Source organism: Aythya ferina, assembly GCF_964211825.1.
Source record: "Aythya ferina genome assembly, chromosome: 8".
Classification (NCBI taxonomy): domain Eukaryota; kingdom Metazoa; phylum Chordata; class Aves; order Anseriformes; family Anatidae; genus Aythya; species Aythya ferina.
This window is the reverse complement of record NC_140304.1, coordinates 20,516,060-20,537,899: the sequence shown is the minus strand read 5'-3', so window position 1 is coordinate 20,537,899 and position 21,840 is coordinate 20,516,060.

The window sequence follows — 21,840 nt, the reverse complement described above, 5'->3', positions numbered from 1 at the left end:
AACAACAACAAAAACTTCCTTTGGCCTATTAACATCCCACATTTCATCTGTATTTAAAATTTTGACATACATAGGCCAATGCCATTTACATGGAAAGAACCCTTTAATTACTGCTCCACTGGTGCTACCAATGTCATGCCTTGCTGGCTCCTCTATTGAAACTGGTATGCTGAAGTCCCATCTGGTTCTGATGTCAGAGGACTGGTGAAGACTGGCATTTTTCCTCTTTAATCTGTAAAGATTTTATTTTTGCTTCATGGATTTTTAAACTGTGCAGTGAAACTGATGAGTAGACCACAAATTCATGCTACCGTAAGAGAGAAAATCAGCAAAAAATGACAAAAGACAGTAAGGAAATGAGTAAACAGAACTGGGCTAAGGAATTACAATCTCTTTCCATAAAGATTTTTTTTTTTTCCTCTAAAACTCTCTGTGTAATATTGGTTTTAGAGTCCATTTTAGGCTTCAGCTCAGGATGGATTTATTGAGAGAAGGACAAGAAGGCTGGCATTTCCGAGGCAGTGCAGCAGGATGAGGAGCAGCTGTACAACCCATCATCCTTAGTGCTGCGGCATCTTGCCCTGGCCAAATGCTGGAAGGGCCAAGGCCTTTCCGCTGTTCAGATTTATTTTCAGTGCATCAGAAGCCATTAATGGCCAGCATTGACTTTGTTGCATGCAGATTCTGAACAAATAAAAGTAATTAAAAACATAATTTAGAAGAATGTTTTATGCAGATCTTATCAACAAGAAATGATGCTAGCAAATTAATATAATAGGGATCTGTTAAATGAACTTGTTTGAAAACTTATATGCAGCCCTACTCATTTATCTGAGACTAGAAAAGTTTGCTTGCTGTTCTGAATTCAGTTCATTATATCTTTTTTTTTTTTTTTTTTTTTTTTTTTTTGATTGTTTAGGTCTGGAAATAGTTTTATGATATGCTGTTCCATATTTTCAATGTATGCTGTATTACATCACAGCTATTGAACATGATTTGCCTGAGATGCTTCTTTTCTGGTTAGTGTCCAACTGATGCTGTTAAACTCCTTTAGATGGTGGACAAGTGAGATAGATGTGTCTGAGAGACCAGGTCAAAACTTCCACACCTGTCATAAGACATATCTAGAGATGTCAGTGCAACTCAAGCTGGACAGGTTGTAAATTCATCTTTTTTTTTTTTTTTTTTTTTTTTTTCTCCTGCTTTGCCAGAGTGATTCACAGCTTCTTCTCATTTGTTGCCGTAAGTTTATTTTCAGTGAAGTCCAAGGAATTAAACCAAAACCAAAACCAAAAGCACCTATCCCAAAAGAGCATGGTGTGGGAAGGCAAGCAACACTTGTGAGGGAGGGAAAAAAAACAATGAAAATTATGTCCAGAAGCATCAAGGCTAGAGATTTAGGCTGGTAGGAGGTGTAAGTTACATACATATTGTCTGTGCATGCTAAGACATAAAACCCATGTACAAGGAAGATAACTGCATTCAATAAAAAGATATGCCTTCCTCCTACCGTGTAGTAGGTTTTCTCATGTGCTTTCTATGAATTTAAAAGTCTCAAAGTCTCAGAAAATACAGAATGAGGTTTCTAGACTTGTAATAAACTCAGATTAGAAACACTGTTTCTACCAGGAGCAGCCAGCCTGAAGTAGAAGGAAATGTAACAACTCTTCCCACCCAAGCTTTTTATCTTCCCGAAGACAGCTAAATACAGTCATAAGAAGGAATTTTATTTTTTTCTTTTTGTTTCCTTCTTTCACCTCATGCAATTATTTTAAAAACTCTTTGCTTTCAACATGGTATTGTTCCAAATCTGAAAGAAGTTTTCAAAATGACTATTTTTTTCTTTAAGAGGAATTGTGATATGCATTTAATTTCATAAACTTAGATGACGTGGGAACAATAGAACAGCTTAAAATTACTTCAAGTATTTCTATCACAGAAAGTGTATGCTGAATAAAACATATAATTTTCAAATTTAATCTCTTGAACTCATATGATTTATAATACCGAGTTTACTCTTTGAAAATTAGATACTGTCTGATGAAAAAAAAAAAAAAAAAAGCACCCAGAACTGCAGAACTTTATGAAATCGTAAATGGGAAATTTCCCCCACTTCTTAGTGAAAATCATTCTTATAAATACATCGTTTAAACATCTGAGGAATATTGGAATATTGTTGAGGTATACAATGTGTAGAGTGACAAGTGTAATCAACTAAGAAGGAACATGAAGAATGGAATATCTGTTCCACCTTACATTCCTTTGTCCAGATACCCACCCTTGTTTGGCTGTGAGATTGGGGTGACTAGTCAGTGACAGATGAAGTTGGTAGTTGGTTAGAGGTTATTTTTCTAAGCTGGTGGATAGCAGCTTATTCCTTTATTACTTTTTGCTTAGTATATTGTGTTGGGTCTGTCTGAGCTGGAGTCACCTTTTCCTTGCAGCAGCCCACACAGTGCTGTGCTCTGCACTTGTAGCTGGAACAGCACTGGTATCACTCCAGCGTCGTGTCTATTGCTGCATAGTGCTGGCACAGCATCAGGACTCCTTCCAAGCCCCCAAGAGCCAGCAGGCTGGGGGTGGGCAAGTGATGGGGAGGGGACATGGCCAGGGCAGCTGACCTAAACCAACCAAAGGGATATTCCATAACACCTTATGTCACACTCAGCAATAGAAAGGGGGGCTCTCGTGGGGGAGGGGACTGTTCCTCCTGAGCAACCACTATGCGTTTTGAGGCCCTGCTTCCCAGGACATGGCCGAACATCGCTCATTGATGAGAAGTAGAGAATAATTTTTTCCCTTCTCTCTGTGCCTCTGCACGGACTTACTGTTTCTGTGGTTTCTTTTTCTCCCCATTCCCTTTCCCTTTAATTAAACCTTTCTTATCTCAAACCTCGAGTTCTTTGCATTGTCTTTTCTTCCCCTTCCTCTTTGAGGAGAGAGGGAGTGAGAGAGTGGTTGTGGTGGAGCTTGGCTGCCCACCTGAGTAAAACCACCACATATATTCACCTTCAAATATCGTTTCTCTTCCTCTTTTTACAGAGGCTTTGCTCAAACAGAACAAAGCAACTACTACAGATTGTTTTTTTCTTCCTAAAAGGAGGAAGTTATTTCTTTCCTTCACTCCATTAACTCAAAAGTTCTAGAGTATTAATTGTGTGCAACCTATCTTAATGTTATTGCATAGCAAATCTTCCTCATTGATGTCCACAGACTAACTGATGTTTAATAATTTACTACTTCTATGGAATTAAGTATAGACAAGCATCCAATTTTCTATTTATTTGGACCTTATTTGAGAGCTGCTATCTGGAAGTACCAGAATGTACTGCACGGGCACTGAATTAGACACTTACCTAAAAACAGAAAAAAACAAACTGTTAACATTTGTCTGGAATTGGCTTTTAGCAAGTAAACTTTGTGTTTTCACATGATGCAGGCATTCTAAATTTCACTTTATGATAGCTGCAGCTGAAACACCTAGTAAAAACAAATTACAGCTGGAGATAGTTATTGTCTCATCTGCCTTCTTTATCATGTTATCTGCTGGATTTTCCTTCCCACATACTGCAAATATCCTCAGTACTACACTGTACTTTCCCTATTACACAGACATCTTAATTCTAAGAACTAGTCATATCTGTCATGATAGGAAGCAGCATTATAGCATAATGAATACTCTCATTTCCTCTAATTTTTAATAAAAAGTTTAAGCAGTTAAACTGTGCGATCCACTGGTGTTCATTAATGACACTGCATATTTTAGTGGTGTATTTATTATGCAGCCATGCCGACGGAGCAGAAAAGATTTTCTGAGGATATTTTTTTTAGTCTCCAGTTTCAAATGCTGTAGCCAAAATGTAAAAAGACCTCCTTTACATACAGGTAGTATTTGGGGAATTTCCAGATTAACTTTTTTGTACAATTGATGATACCTCTTTTGCTGTTTGGAAATGTCTTCCAGAAACATGGATAAATAGACATTTGAGCTTTGTGTTGGTAGAACATGACAAGGTTGGGAACCAGTGCCTGTTTTAGGTCTTGGCTGCAGTAGCTCTGAGCAGCAGTGGACAGGAACACAATCCCCCTTCCTCTGATAATGAAGTACTGAAGGGATTGACCTGACCACCATCTTTGATGCCCTGGTGATCACCTCCCATTGAATATATTGGTCAATTATATCACCCTGTGTACTTCGGGAATTGCAGATTGGATCTGAGGTAGTCCTTGCACTGTTGGTTATGTCAGCTCTCCCAGCTAATGTGGCTTCACTATATTCATCCTCCACACTTTGCATAACCTTGGTTAGTGTTGCAAAAAGGAATGCAGGATTAGCCCTGAAAAACAATTTAGTTTCCACAGTGATTTAATCCTAGGCATCTCTGAGGAAACTTTCCAAAGGTGCCCACAAGAGCTGTTAAATTATTCATTGTGCATAATATTTATTCCAAATACTTTTTGCTGGTTGAAAGTGACTCCTGAGCCAGGCCCTATTGTTTTTCAGGATTATCTCACTAAGAGATAAAATCTTAGGCCCTGGTTTAGTGACAAGTAGTCCACTCAAGCATTTGTCCCCTCCTGTTGAGTACCTGTTTTATGTGGTTTTGCGCATGACATCAGTCAGAACAAATAATCAGATAGAAAGCCAGAAAGAAATAGACATTTAAAAACAGACAATGAGGAAACTGTGAAAGTGTGCAATGCACATTCACACTGAAATTTTAGACCATCATTATTTTTGTGGAAAAGCTTTTATTTATGTTTTAGGCTCTCCAAATTCTGGCAAATTATGTGCCACAAGTAACAAGTGAACTTGCTGTTTCTGTTCCTGCAAATTGTCACAATTCATCAGCATTTTTATTCATTCAGCAGGAGAGTACACTATGATAGTGATGTATGCAACAAAGATATTTGCCTGTGAGGAGAGCTCCTGCTCCTTTTCCACTGACTATGCTGGTTACAACTTACAGAGTGGTAATGACTTTCAGTCACTTCCAATCTTGCTAATAAAACTCAACCCAATAATTTAGATATGAAAAACTATCATGTCATTATTACAAAATTCCTGAGCTCCTGCTCCCTCCTGGGACTACTCAAAAATAGGTGTATTTTTGGTACCACAAAATGATAAATTGCAGAATATTTCTAGAGTTTAAATATTTCTGAGGGAGCAATTCTTCACTCCCTGCTGTTTACAAGGGAAATACTGTCTACAAATAATACATTACATTAGCTGTCCTCTTTATCATAAAGCCATGTTGAATACTTGCAACATTTATAAAAAGGCACCAACTGATTGCAAGATGAGCGTTACCCTTGAGCAAATTATGAACACATTTATTTCAGTCTTATGCATTTGAAACTAATTTTCTGGTAATATCAAAAGTGTTCATAGAATTAATTTCCTGTCAGTTCAGCAGTATTCAAGTGAATATTTTATGATTTTGCATTAGCTGTATTTGTCTAGAGTTGTGACATGATCGAGTCATTCTCTGAGGGAAACACATTAATAATTAAACTCTGTCCAATGTGGAGTGCTAAAGATGACAGCATAATTGTACATTTCAGAGACCGTTTCAGAAAACAGAGAATGAGAATTGCCCTGCTACCATTTAAATGTCAATTTAGAATTTCTTACTAAAATTAAAATAGTGTCGCAGAAAACAAAAAGAAAGGATAGAAAGACTGACTGGTGTCAAATTTGGCACCTTGTCCCCTTTTTTGCTTTCCCTTTCTTTTAAAAGGTAAGCTAAACATATATGGCTTTCCAAGAAGAAAATGAGAAGAGAGAAGGCAGATAAATGATCATCTCTAAGATTTTCCCCCTTTCTTTTGGCAATAAAATATCGTCACCAGTTGTAGTACTAGAATTGTTTAGATGATAAATGCAATGTGCATAGATTAGCTCCAGAGAAAATACTGCTACTTGACACTGAAAGCTTTGATTGGTTTCAGCCCTTACATTTGGCTCTTTTTTGCCTTGATAACTTCAGCAGTATTTTAAGATTTTAATATACTTTGTAGTCAAAAACCCATGGATATGTCACTGTGTTATTTCCTATTTATGTTTCTTTTTTAGCTTCTGAAGGTACAACATTATTGGGACTAGCTAGGATTTCTCCAAAATTTCTGATGCATATATTTTGGAATCAATGAGAGCTTCCCCCATGAGAAGTGCCTGTACTGTCTTGCAGGGACAGGTGAACCACATTTACAGATTGTGCTTGCAGACCACTTAATGAAAATGTGTCCTTACAAAATTCATAAAGGAGAGACATGTCAATGTTCCCATAATTTATTTTTTTCCCACAACTGCCTGTGACTGACACAGTGCCAAAGAATCCCCATTTTGACTAGAGCCAAGGAGACATTTCCCTCATTCACTGCATCTATTACCATGTTCTCCCTACAGCTTTAGAAATAAGACCAAATGAGTAAAAATAGCCAGATGGTCTTGGGCAATTAGGAATAACTGAAAGAACAATCTCTTTACAGTCCCTTTGCTTCAGGTCTCTGCCATGCTGCCTCTGTCTTACATTTCCTCTACTCTTGCCTCACACTCTTGACTCAAGAGCTCATTTACTTTGCTTGCATGTTCTTTTCAGTTGATCCTTTCCTGATAAATCCTTAATTTCTTTTCATAAAAAAATTTAACAAACCATATCCACTTCCTACCATCTTTGTGTTCACTTTTTTTGTACTAAATCTTTTCCTTCACTCATATTTTCCTACTCATCCATTTAGATTATAAGCAGCTTAGGAAAATCATTTGTTCCTCTGCCTGTGTACCTCATCTAGCTCAATAGTTGCTATTTGGCTACTACTGTATGAAACGTGATTCATCATAATAATTCATTTCATTTCATATCATTCTACCCTATGGTATAATTCAAGAACTATTTAGGGCAAACAGAAGCATTTAACAAAGACTATCCCAGTGTTTTAAGGAGCATATTTCAGATTCTTTGAGTGAGGGAAAAAAGTGAGGGAAACAAACAAACAAACAAAAAAACACATTTGATCTAAACTGCGTGCTGAACTCAACATTTGAATCTATTTTATGGACCAGTTGATTGAAAAGAAAGTGAGCAGAAGAGAAATTTCTGTAATGTTAAAAGTGATTGATACCCTTTATTATTGTTTATGCAGGCTTATAACTGGGATTTCATTAGAAATGCAGTTCTGAAGTACTACTTAATTTTGCATTTGCTAAGGATGGAGTACACAGCAAACTTAGAATTTTTAACATTATTTTAAAATATTTAAGGAACAGTACAAATGAACCTCTGAGTTGAAATACACATGTAAAAAGCTAGTAATTTTATGCACTTCAATTTGTGCCTGTAGGTACAAAAAAGAGTACCTATACATTAGTAAAGACAGTGAATGCTGATGGTGTATTCAGATATGTAAAAGGAAAGAAAAGACCATAAAAACATGACAATAAAGACTATTTATAAAGCTCTACCATGTGAAACCATGACTAGGTTAGTCCAACATCTAGTAATGTGAATAAACACATTTTTTCATGTTAGATAAATAAAATATAATTGTTTCAAATAAGAATCCAAATCTGATTGTATAAGATGGCAGTTAAATAACCCATAATGTATTAAATAACCTATAACAGGTGGTTCAATTTTCCTGACAACTGTTTATTTCAATACAGTACTTGCTTGTTTCAGCCATCTATACTATGTAAATTCAAGTAGACATTAAACCAATTATAAAACATATGAATATAGGTAAAGTAATAGATGTTAGTTTTATGAAATAATTATATCTCATGTTAAAAAAAATAAAAATAAAAATGTTATTTCAGCTTGCAATTAACTTAAAGATCCCTTAATGTAGTAAAGCATTATTTGACCAGATAAGAAAGCACAACTGATCAGTGTTTCACCAGACCTTTCATTATCTCATTATTTCTGAATGCACTGTCATCACACTTCATAACAACGGATGTCTCTCTCATATTTAGATATTGGAGCTTATGAGAATACTCAATTGCTTGTTTTTTGTTTGTTTGTTTGTTTGGTTTGGTTTGGTTTGGTTTTGGTTTGGTTGGTTGGTTGCTTGATTTTTCTTTTTAAATATCTAATTTTATATAACGTGTTAGAATAAATGAAAATCTTTCCAACTGTCATTCTTTGAAATGTGCATAAATAGGATCACACTTCCTGATCCACTCAGTTAGGAAGCTGATAAATTGTTCAATTTTAAATTCCAAGTACAGCTAATATTAAGGAATCTAATAGGCTTCATCAGATATGATTCTTTCCTTAGAAAGAATTTTAAATTGTTCTTCCAGAACTTTCTTTGAGGTAATTTTCTTTGATTCTAGTGCTCTGGAAGGGTGGGATAACAGTGGGATAATATGATCTTATTGGCATGTGACATGTAGCACTTAAAATTCTGCACTTTGTGAACAAAGAACATTATTCACACCTGGGAAACACTTAGTCACTAGGTCTCTTCAATCAAGCTGTGGCCCAGTGAGAACATAGAACACTGAAAACGTGAATCTAGTTTAATAAATATTTATAGGCCATAAGTATTCATCAGTAATTAAAATGTTAATGCTATAACAAATTCAAGTATTATGCATGCACACCCTGGGATTAATGCACTATAAAACCTTTCTCTGCAGTAGAAAGGACAGCGGGTGGACTCTTGGTTTGCAGTCAAGTTCAGCATTTTTAAGTAAGGGAAGGTCCATGATAAACTCAGAAGGGGACTTTGTGAGACTCCGCAATATATTTGTAGAAGCAAATATTTGTGAGTTCTGTGATCTATGAATTTTCAGATTGGAAATAAAACCTCTGTGCAAACAATGTAGCCCTTTTTGAAGAATAGGAATTGACCATGTGCTAAGTCAAAGTCAGCTCTGAATAAAAAATACTCCCCTCCTAAAGTAAGAAAAAAGGAAATGCCATGTCAGAAAACGCCAAACTCAAAATTATGCTTTGTAGCACTTGCAAGGTAATCGCTGAGCCAGTAGCATCAGCATGAATCTCAGCATGGGTTTCTCTTTTTTAGTTAGGTTCTTCCCCATAATAGCTGTTTACTTCTGTTTTTAGGATTGTTGCAATCCAGTCTAGAGGAGAATCTTTTACTTGATGCACATGGAAGAGCTTATTTGAAGTACAGTGAGTCCTGCAACAAGCAATCTTATAAATATACTATTCTATCTTGTGTGTAACTGAAACATCTATTGAAATGTCAGTTTTATTAAGCAATGTCAATGTAGTAGATTTTTTTATATTTTTTTAAAACTCTATTGACATTTTCCTCCTTTTCTTTTACCATACCTGCAAACTTAGTATTAAACATTTGCGTGCACTACAGCCTATGTACTACATATTGTTGCTACAGTTTTCACACATAAAATTTGTCCTTGTATGCATAGCAAGAACTTCACTAATACAAAGCAGAACACTTGCATATGCTATTATTAGTAACATCTAACACACATTGAAGATCTCCTCAAAACCAAAAGAGACAGAACGGCTTCCCTAAATAGCAATTCAAGGCACTCAGGGTTTTACTTTTCTTCACTCACTATGCAAGTATCAAGAAGTTCAGTGGCAACAAATAAGTGTTCCATTCCCTAAACTAGGAGTTTATTACACAAAAATATTAAAAATACCAGTTTATACATACTATTTTTGCATGGAGAAACTCTGACTTTTTGGGATAAAAAGGGGATAAAAAACACCTATTCTAGTTAAACACCCTGAAACAGCTTCATTTTGCTTAAGTACATCAGGAAGCCTTATAAAACCAACACATTGCCCATCCAAAACACTGGCTATTTAGCTGAAATGAGTCCTGTAGGAATTCATTCTGGATCTTATTTTTCTGCTAATGATGATGATTATGATGAATAACTGTCTTCTGATGTTGCTTTTTCTGCTGATTCCTCAGTTCTTGATAGACATATTGTTGCTATACTTATTGCTGCTGGTCCAACTGCATAATGTGGGGAGAATCCATAGAGATACAAACAAGTTTTTCAGCAACCAAGCAAAGAAACCTGCAATTTTACAAACAGGAAGAAAAACTGCTAGCAATCGCCAAATACCGCAAGATTTATACCATAGCAGGCCACTGGAAAACATCCCAAACAAGATATACTTCAACCTGGAACTGGTTCTGTGTTGTAACACTTTAAAGAAATTTGAAGCCATAAGTTTTTTGAAGTTAATTGAAACAGCCATATATAAAGTAACAACAAAAACCTGAAACAAACAAACAAACAACAACAAAAACACACATGCAATTGAGGCAGGATCTTTGCTTTATTGGTATTGCTGACTCAAATGTAATTGATGTTGGTAACACAAATGGTCACTATTAAAAACAATCTGTGTCATGTCTATTGCTATTATCTTACAGTAAGCAATTCCCAGACATATTTACATTGCAAGCAGGCCTTTTGTAAATACTTCAGCTTTTTTTGCAATGTGTTTTACAGCAATTAACATTATATTGCTCTCTTTAACGAACAGGACTATCCTAAAATACCTTGAGCATGAAGCAAATGCAAGATAGATGAAAATATTTAAAAAAAAAAAAAAATGTTATAAGCAATCATTTTTGATCTAGTTCCATAACTAAATTTTTTTCTAGCTACAAATTTTCTTTCTGATCAACTGAAGGAACTAAAAAGATATCAAATGTTTAAATTAGGACTTGTAGTGTCTCATTTACAGGCATCCTAATATCATAAATATCTAATGACTAGGAAGATACTACATGATAGCCGTATTCCATTAATTTCTTAATAGACTTGTCCTGCAGCACAAAAAGTCTATAATTAGTGCAGCTGATATTTGTGATAATTTAGGAACTTTAGGGAATTAAAGAACTAATGACACACAGTTAGAACTTTACAGTATATCTGGAAGCACGTGCAACTATGTATTTGACCTTGTGGACAAGACTCCTGGTAAATCTCAGATTTGAGCACAGATCAGCTACTCAATCTTAATAGAAGTCTACAATTGAAACAGCTTAGGACAGGATGTATCCTGTTCAGGAGAGCTGATTTTCTCACCCCTGTCTGCAGGAGGTTAGTGTCTTTCCACATGCCAATTTCCAGAGACAGAAGAAAAACACTAGACGTTTTGGTAAGGAAATACATAAACTCTGAGAATTTTCTTATTTATTTATTTATTTATTTATTAATGTGGCAGGATTTAGAATTTGGAAATGTAAACAACAAATGATCATTTTGTTTTCACACAAAGAATTTTACCTGTTGAACCAGGGTCAGAAATTAAAAGCTTCAGTGTTCAGAAATGTATGCTAAGTTGCACAAAAAAGATCCATGAAGTCTTGTGTCCAAATAATATCCTATAGCAATCAGAAAAAAATGAGAGGATTTTTGTTCTCTTTTTTGATTTTTCAGATACACAAAGACCAATTACTTTATCTGAATATACATACAGAGACCAATTAAGTGCAACAGCTGAAATGGTAGAATTGAAGATTTATACCAGAGGTGAGCACAGAATGTTTGGAGACAACATTGTAATACCAGGATACAGTTTTTGTTATTCTGAAGACAGCTAGTGGGCTCAGCCTGTTGCAGCATTCCGGCAAGTACGTACTGTGGAAAGCTCAACAGAACTCATAGGATTAACGTGCAAAACTGCTGACATTTTTAAAATCTCCAAGGAGTCCAGGTAGATTCAGTAGTTAAATACCAAAGGATATAAATTATTAAATCAATTAAATCAAGGAAATTCACATCTTTGATCTAAGGTAAATAGAAATGAAAAAGAGGATGTGCCTTTTCAGAGTAGTATTAGACAATTTATCCTTAAATGGCTGCATACTTCCCCTATTAAAATGACTTGTTTGTACATGCAGAATGAAAGTTAACAAGTGCATGAAAAAAAAAAAATCTCAATGTGAGAAACAGGCTGCCTGGTCCCCTGCCCTGACCTGGCATGCTCCAATTCTTTGTAAAGGAACAGTTTGCACTGGAGCCCTCCCGTGGGCTGGCACATAAATCTTAAAAATATCTTCGAAGCCCATCTGCTGTAGTGTTTCATTTTTAATGAAAATGGAAGGTGCCAGCCATAAGTAGTTTTGATACACCAATTCTCTCCCATAATGCCAACCTGTTACATCTCAGAGGAGTCAGTTTAAATAGGCAAATATTTCTGGGACTTATTTATGAACTTATGATTAAATGTTCTTAGATATGAAGTAAAAAGTATAGACAAGACCCAATTAATAGGCCATTTTGACAATCAGGCAGACAATGTAAGATTGTTAGCTTAGATATATTTTCATGAGTTTGGTCTATTTTGTTTACCACAGGGTCTATTTTGTTTACCACAGATTTTGTACCTGTATTTAGATATAAACATATTTCCAAAAAATAACTGTCATTTTTTATCTTTTCTTTTCAGAAGGCACATGGCTTTGTTTCCTAACCAGGTCCAACTCAATACAGACATGACAAATAGTGGTGGATGTTAATGTCCAAGAGATTTATTTTTGTGGGGTTTTATACCTTGCAGACAGTGTAGTAAGGAAGCCAGCATAGAATAAGTAGGAATTAATACTTCTAATATTGCACCAGACATGCCTGTCAGCGTGAGTTAACATTTATTACACTTTTAGTAACAGCTCTTAAAAAGCACTGAAAAGTTTTTCTATAAATGTTTTACCCAGTCACGTGAAAAGTAAAATAAAAATATCCAGATGGTTGGGAGATTGGTCACCGTTATGTGATCATAATGTACAGTGTGACAAAAATAATAGTAAGAAAAACTCTAGGAAATATTTGGAATCACATTTCAGAAATTCAGATTTTTATTTTCCTCATGTTGCAGACCCTGAGAGTAGGAGTTAACCCCTTGCTTCAGAGAAGCAAGGAAATAATAAGGAGGTTAAATCTCAAATATTTAAATAAAGTTTTAAAATCCCAGAAGTAAAGTTAATCCAGGTATTATTGACACGTTAGCTGGGTCACTGAATTTATAATTCTGTGGAAATAGAGGTACTAAAGAACTCTGGAACTTGGATTGTTTCTTCAATGCTGCCACAGAACCATTACATATTTATTACACTATCTGGAGTATGATTATTCTATAATCATTTGTATTCCTGCTATAAATCTGAGAAAAGCTCCCTATACAAATGATTAGGGGATTAACTTTCCTTGCGAGTAGGTTCACATTATGCATGGTCAAAGTCATATCACAGACACACATGGAAAGAAACATTTCAAGGGTTATAATTACATTCACATGTTGGCTAATTGGGCCCTCAGGGGCCCAGTTCCTAATTATAAGAGGGTAGGCAGGAAAATACTGGGGAAAAAAAAAAAAAAAAAAAAAAGTATGTATAGAATGAGTATGAGATTAAATGGGCTATGTTGGCTGTATAAAAGCCGTAAAACTTGATAGGAAAGGAATGCAGTTACTTGCCAAGTATCTCTAAACCATAAAGATTTTTTTTTGATGTCATTATCAGAAAAAGATGGGAGGAGGCTGTGTTGTTTTAGAGGAAGTCTGCAAACATCTATTGTAGCCTCAAGAAGAATTTCTTCCTCATTGTACTCATTGTAAGTATATCAAGTAATGATTAGGTCAGATGGGGGGTGGGGAGAGGAGGGAGGAGGTAACTTTTTACAGTGACTTTGATATCCAAAGAAGGTGAAAGAAACTTAAAGAAAAAAAAATTAAAGAAACTTAAAGAAAAGATGAAGATAGTTGAATGTGTATGTCACTGAGGCCTACTAATCAGAAATGAAATGCTCTAAAAAGTTTAGATATTCATTAATTAAAATTGTATAAGCTTTAATGGCTCTATTTATTAGTTTAGCTAAGGGCAGTGTTTTTATCTCCCATAATTGAAAACTATAGTTTATTACCTTGGTTATACACAAGTAAAAAATATAGGCTTTACTTTTGCTCCATGCTCTCAGGGGGGAATGCATGTAAAAGTTCTATAATTTATACTTTTATAAGGTTGTAATTCATTTTATTTCACAAATGGTATCCTTTTGACATTTCTATAAAAGTCTCACTGTTTATAGTAGATGTGTAGGTATTACATTACACCCCATAATGGTACTATCAGGAACCCTAAAGGTGAATAAGAACAAGATTGTCTGTATCTCTTAAACCTGTCACTTTAGTTTTCCACTCTAGACAGTGCCATACAAGTAGCCTGACACAAGTTCCTGGTGGCTGTTAGACCACAGTCTTGTAACATTTTGAATTTAGTACCTAATCAAATTGCTTTACTTTCAGTACCCTTATCTTGATTTGTACAAATGGATATATGGTACCTTTGTTAAGTATACCCAAAGGAAGAATATTTTACAGGATTCTACATGCAAATCCTGTTTTATTGTTTATGCCATGGCCCATGTAACCACAGAATTAAAAAGAATTTAAAATAAAATGCAGAAAAATTGAAATGACAATTTTAACAGTCTAATGTCTTGAACCAACCTGATGCTCCACAAGTTCTGAAAGCACAAAAGTTCTGTGAAATAAGACCTCATATGCCAAATCTGGTCTTTGGGAAGTTGAAATGAAATGCTTACCACCCCACCAAATATATATATATATATATATATTGTGTCTAGTTTAGAATTTGTCTTTAGAATTTTCCAGAGTTGAAATCATATAATACTGTAGTTTAAAGTACTTATAAGGCTGCTTTTTAAACTTGGATCTCACTTTCACTGTGTGTTTCAATCACATTTGACGTGTACATTTAAGTATCTAGATTTGTAATTCATTATACCTTTGATTTTACTACTCAGTATTGACTGAATTTTTGGCTGGCCAAAAGTATATAAGCATGTTGAAGATACAGAGGGAAGTATTGGGGGAAGAAAAAGTATTGGTGCAAGAGTTAAATAGTCCAGCTGAATGGGCTAGCCGTTGTAATGGGGAGATGTGAGGGGTGAGGAAGATAGGGGAATAATAGATACCTTAGCAAGAAAACATTTCATTAGTCACATTCCTCCTATCATACTCTATCAAGTTTCTGTATAAGAACATGAATATTGACAGGATGTCCACAGTGACACAGAAGTCTACACAAAAGCATCCTCCAACACAAGTGTAGGAGTGAAGCTGTCAGCATGGGATGCTGGGACAAAGAACAGTATTTCTCATTTAATCAGATAGGGCAGACTGTTTTGCAGTTGTAGAAATCTCAACATTGTTAATAGCTTTGCCATGCCATTTTTAGATTTCTGACCTACCCTGTCCAAAATGACTCGGATCTGAAATCAGAGTCATTATTTTAGGCCATTTTTACATTCAGAAAAAAATAAATAAATAAATAAATAAATAAATGCACTTCATTGTTATCCAGTACTTTCAACTTAACATTTTAATCATATGCATAATTGACAGAGATATAGTATTTGCAAATAACTGTCAAAAGGAAAAGACTGCCACCTGATCATAAACTGGGGGAAATCAGCACTGTTTCCAGCTTCCCTTCTAAGAAGTCGTAGAGATAACAGCTGACATGATGCATAAAGTCAGGAATACTGTTGAAGCTAGGACTGTTTTTCTTTCAAGAGGAAAAAAAAGTGTTTAACTGGAATTGTAGACATTTGCAACATATAATAGACACTCTTTGCTCACAAATTTCTTGAAGAAATTCAGAGGGTCAGAACTCCAAAGTGAAGGAGATAATTATGAAGAACTGTAGGAAATAACTGTTTCAGAAAAAGGTTTCAGAAAAGTGGTGAAATCTAAAATGTTATTAATTAACAACCAAGGCAGAAAAAAACTGATGAGTTGCCCAGAGTTTTTTCTGAGTATAGCTCCCTGCAGGAAGATTCAGTAGAGTATTATTAAGAATTATACATATTGACCAAGAAAACACATCAATAAATAATTAAGACAGAATCAAATTTACATATGCACTATGAAACTATATATAATTCTTAATTTTTAGCTATGGTACCTGAAGCACAGAATTCTGATTGTATAAATTCAATACATGTATAATTATAATGCCAAAAAATATTAAAAATAGCTCAAGACACTTTTCTGAAATGCCAAGGCAACATGGAGAAGGAAAAGTAGTCAGTATTTATATTGAGAAAACTTTTCCTATTACATGTTCAAGTTATCTATGGAGAAAATTCATAAACTGGGGGGGGGCGGGGGGGGGAAGAGGAGTCCTTTGTAAAACAGGAAGTCAAGAGATAAGTAGACCAGAAAAATTCCACTAAAGTTTGGTGGTTACTTGATGAGTAGTTCAGAACTACTACTCCAGCATTGTATCTTGGAAGGATATGTAAGAACTCACACTAAGTCACAACAGTATTAAAAACCTCATATATACACATTATTTTTGCAAGTTATTTCACAAATCATAAACTACCACAAGGTAACAGGATGTCATGGTTTCAGGAGTTGTTTTCTTTGCTCTTCACAGGGCCGTGGAAATCAAAACTCACTTACTGAAGACCTCAAAGCTATCAAGAAGTGAAGCCAGCAGAAAACAGACACTTGGAGACAAGTGTCCCATCAAATTCCATGTTTCAAAAACAGAACACTGAGGGAGGTAGTCAAGGAAAAAGTGTAATCTTTAGACGAGGTGTTCAGGTGATAAAAAAACTATTTTTCAGTTTGCTACCTGTGCAATAGGCATAACTTTTTTTTTTTCCTTTCTCACAGATGTTCTTTCAGTTTTTACACTGCAGGATTTCCACAACTGTCTCTTACTGCATGACTTGTAGAGCTTCTAATGCTTACAGTGCAAACATAATAAATTACGGATTTTCTGATAACCCTTTGTAATCAGCCAAATACCTATTTTGTTTTCACAGTATCACCTACATTACTATCTGAAAGCATAAGGCCAAGCAGTCTTCACCACCAATGCATTTTTTTCCCCTGGTGGCCAGAAGAATCAATAGGAAATTATTCCAATAGTATAGCATAGATAACTTTTGTATAGTTATATACTGTTATTTAAAGGGTTACATTCCTTTGCAGTGATGGATAGCAAGTCATGAAATAATTCAGGACTGGTATTTCTACATGTAACCCTCCTAATCTGAATGTTTTGTTCACAAAAAAAATAAAGGGAGATGAATAAAAGGAGGTGAATAGGCGGAGCAGAAGGCACAGATCTCTCCTCTCTTGTCACCAGCATGGGGACAGTGGGGGCTAAGGGAACAGCATGAAGTTGCAACAGGGAAGGTTCAGGCTGGATATCAGGAAAAGGTTCTTCAGGAATTGGAACAGGTTAACCAGGAAAGTGGTCACGGCATCCAGCCTGCCTGAGTTCAAGAAGCATCTGGACAATGCTCTCAGACACATGATCTGATTTTTGGGTGGTCCTTTGGGAACCCAGGAGTTAGACTCAATGATCCTTGTGGGTCCCTGCCAACTCAGATATTCTATGATTCTATAAATATGGGACCACTTGGTCAAGTCTGTTCAGTATAGCTCTGTTTTGAGGGATGGTTAAGACGACGTGGGTACAGGGAAGAGTAGTCTATTATCAAGAACAGACAAGTGCACTGTCAATTGCCAAAAAGACTAATTTTCACAATAATTATCATGAAATATTTTTCACTTCACAATAAATTCATTAGTTATCTTTTCTTGAACTACCTTAATAAGAAGTTGGGCACCTTAATTAACAAATACACTCTCGTACATTGGGACAAGAAAAATAAAATAAAATAAAGTAAAATTTTAATGAAGGAAAACAAATAGCTATTTTTCAAGCAAATTGTTCAGTTGAAAATGGAAGTAATATACCATGACAGCAATCCACACTAATCCTGAAGGGACAGAAATTTGTTAATTAACTAAACCAGGTATAAAGTTTTAACTATTGCAAAGGAAAATTGGAAACTGTTACTGCCTTTAAATTTGTAATACAGACATCATATTTAGAATTTCCAGTTGTGTTTTCCTGACACCTTTTGTCATCCACAAACTCATTCACCCAAATATGGTAAGTAGTTAGTTGTAATTGATTACATAAAAAGATATTTGTGTCTCTTCAATAATGTCAGTAGTGTGCATACTGAAGCTCTCTGAATATCAATAGTATGAATGTAGTCCCCTGTTGAATAAAGATATATGTTGGACTTAACTTCCAAACGTTTGGTGAGATAAAGTAAAGAAATTAAGAGTTGAATCTACTGCATGCTTGGGTCGGTTATTCATTTCTTATTCAATCCTGTTTGTCATTTATTGTTGTTATTGTTCACCACTTTCTAAAGACCATTTAGCTTCACTAATTGAAAAGCAAGGTATGCATCTCCCTCTTATCAATGTTTGCTAGGGACAGGAGCCTCATGAAGGGATTTGTTCCACTACATAAAGTTTGCCATCCACCGCAGGCTTTGCAGAAAGTGCAAGTTCAAAATTGTAAATTAATACTTATGTATCAAGAGGCAGATTTATAGCCTTTACTGTGAAATGTTGTATTTCTTACCTTAAAAGACTTTCACTAAATGTGCTGATGTAGCTTGAATGCAGTCTGAGTGTCACCACTGAATATGCAGTTCTATGAAACAAAACCACATCAGCAAATGCTCAGTAAATAATAGGCCTGCAATATCACAGTCCTGAATTATATTCATAAGCAATTTCCATTCTATTTGCTTAGTTTTTCAGAATACCTTAATACAATACATTGAACAGTTAAGCAATATGGAGCTTTAGGATACAAAAAATTGTCCATCTTTGGGTTGAAAATAGAGGTAATGCCATTATTCTGGTTTCATAACCCAAGTGATTAAGATTAGCTCTATCAGTTCAGATGCAAAGCTATAGTTAATTTTAAATACGTTGCTGATGTCAGGTTGCTCCATTTTTATTTATTTTATTTTTGGGGCCCTATCTGCAGAGGCCAAGTTACTGTTCTGGTCTAGTTTACAACATGATATTAGTTTTTACAGGCCTGATAGGACAGCTAGGATTTACATTCAGACAAGGGATATTTACAGCATTATTTACTAGATGTCAGTTGGTTGTCCAACCCTGTGAGAACATAATGCAGTACAATTATAAGAAATATAATGAAATATGGGAGTTTCAGAAACCTAGCTAGAAACAAGTCTATCTTATTTTCTGGAGGAAGAACTAACCAGTTGAAACGCTAGCTTTCATAGCAGTGACTCGCCCTTCCCCCCTCCCACCCCCCCACAAAAAAAAAAGAAAAAAAAAAGTCTTGAAGGAGCCTTTAATAGGCCCTATAGGATTTTTTATTTATTTATTTATTTATTTTAATACTATAACTAAAAAATCAAGTCAAATTTTAACACCAAAATAAGTGTTCATTTATATATAGAGAAGGTTAGAGGAAAGACCTAGAAATCTAATTCTGTTTAAAAGAGTTATGTTACTTACAAAGAGAACGAAGTCTAGCATAAACATTTAAAGAACAGAACTTTCACCTCAAAAGCCTCACGAGAGAAGTAGAACTAGTCACTTATAACTCATAAGAAAGAAGAACAAAGAGAACATGAGTTCCTTTTTACAACAGACAATAATTTATATAATCCCTAATGACAATATCAACACTGTAAGTATTTTCAGCAACAGATATACCATAGATTATGCTATACAAGAAAAAGCCCTAACGTTTTCATAAAAGGTATAAGGCGGCAACAACAACAAAAATCTCTCACATGAATAGCTCCCTCTCCATATTTTGGGAGAGACAAGATTTGTATTCTCTATACACACAACTCACAGCTGACCCAAGCCCTTTTATTACTCTTCATAAAACTGGGCTCAAGTAAGTTTTTCTCTTTTGGTTTCAAAGGTACTGTGAGGTTGTTCAGGGCTTTGCTCTTTCAGCCTTAATGCTATGTTTTCAACATAAAGTAATGCCTCTATGCCTTTCTTTATTGGAATTTCTCATTCGTATGTTTGTGTGGGCATTTTTTTCCCAAATAATCGAGCATGATATGTAACTAATAATTGTAACTTTAATTCTAATAGAACATTATGTACTGTGTCTGCTCAGCAATCATCACCTGTAATTCAAGTTTTCTTATTTTTCTCTGGGTAAAAATTGAAGCAGCTCATTAGTTTAAAAGAGATGTTGTTCAGTATCTATTAAGTTTTTTTTTTTTTTCTTTTTTTTTCTGTGTAGGAAATATTTTTTTACAGTGCATGTATGCTCTTTAAGTTGTTCTTTATATAAATGTTTATATATATAGGTTTATATATATGTTCTAATTTTAGTTATAGTAGGGATTTTTCTTTATATTATATATTGTATATATTACATATTAGATATATAAAATATCTAATTGAGTTTTTTCAGTTTGTAAATATTTCTAAAAGATATATAGATTGTATTTTGATCACAAAAAATAGGTAAAATAGCTGAAAATACCAGGCTGGTGTAGATTAAATCTACCCATTGAATACCAAAAAGAGCTTTGGAGTATTTTTTTTTTTCTCTTGTACAAGGGGGGCGGGGGAGCAGGTCAGAGAGTACATGTCTCACACAGTCTTCTGAAAGCTGTAAATACTAAGAAGCCTGGTAATGGCTTCTGGTACGGGTTTTATCCTTTCAAGTATTGGAGTAATGTTTTTCATAAATAGTCTGTGCTTAAGCTTCCCTTTTCCTAGAGTCTCTATATAATGCTTGCCCTTGAAGAAAGGTGTATGATGTCTCCTGGGCTAATGGGGATGAGGAAATGGATACACTGAGGATGTTGTTCTTTCACCACAGTACACAAAGCTGTTTTTGCTTTTAAAACAAGGCTCTAATGGTATGATGATCTCAACCTAATTTTAAAAGCAATAAAATTGGTTCCAAAATGTGAAGGATTCAATCTACTTTAAACTTGGCCTAAGAACATATTAGTACAGGTGATCCTATCAGCTTATTAAAATGCAAAAGTCAGATATAGAAGGATGCAAGTAATTCTCTTCCTCTTAGCAGAAATATTCAAAGTACAAAGTTAGCTTGATATGGAGGAAATCTCTTCTGCCCTTGGGGGGCTCTGCACAGTGACCCTTCCTGCCCAATGAAATCTGACAATGTGAAGTCCTGATTCCTGCCCTTATCGGGAGCAGTGGGGAAGCAAACCAATATCTTAAGGGAGTGCTAGCTTGTGCTTGCTACCCTCCAGTGTGATCAGTGACTGCAACAGCTGCAGCAGAGCTGGTATAATTAACATACTTTCCCTCTGAGGTGTGATGTTGAAACAGGAACAATGAAGCAAGAAGTATGGTATGATTAATGAACAAAACAAGCTGTAGAATTAGTCAATGTGTCTCTTCACAGAGTTGCATTATTAAATCCATATGTGTGTGTGAATATACATTTTATATGTGTAGTATCCTTTCAATTCTTATAGTATGTTATTTATATCATATTTAACACCAGTTCTGGTGGATATATATATATATTTTTATTATTATTCAGCTTGCTTCTTATGCAGGTGTCATTACTTTTTAACTAGTAGGAAACCAACCATCTGACATTTCAATTTAAATCAGACATGACATTCATTTTTAATAACATTTATGAATCTCTGAAGTAGAAGAAATCTATACACATTTTTAGAAAAACAAAATCAGCAGGAATTAGGAAATCTTTAGTGATACTTTGAGCTTCTTAGTGAAAAAGAGGGCTAACATTTTTTCTGTTTACTTACATGTTCACAACCATTACAGATTTAGGAGGGCTTCTAAGGAAGAAAGGTCTTTCTAAAACCCTTAGGCTTTCAAAATGATTCGTGACTTGTGATCTTGGCATTTCTCAATTTCACTATATCTGTCTGTCCATCTCTCAGTTCAACCAGAAAAATGAGTGTGCAGGTGATATAAAATTATTCAGTTCCTTATCTTT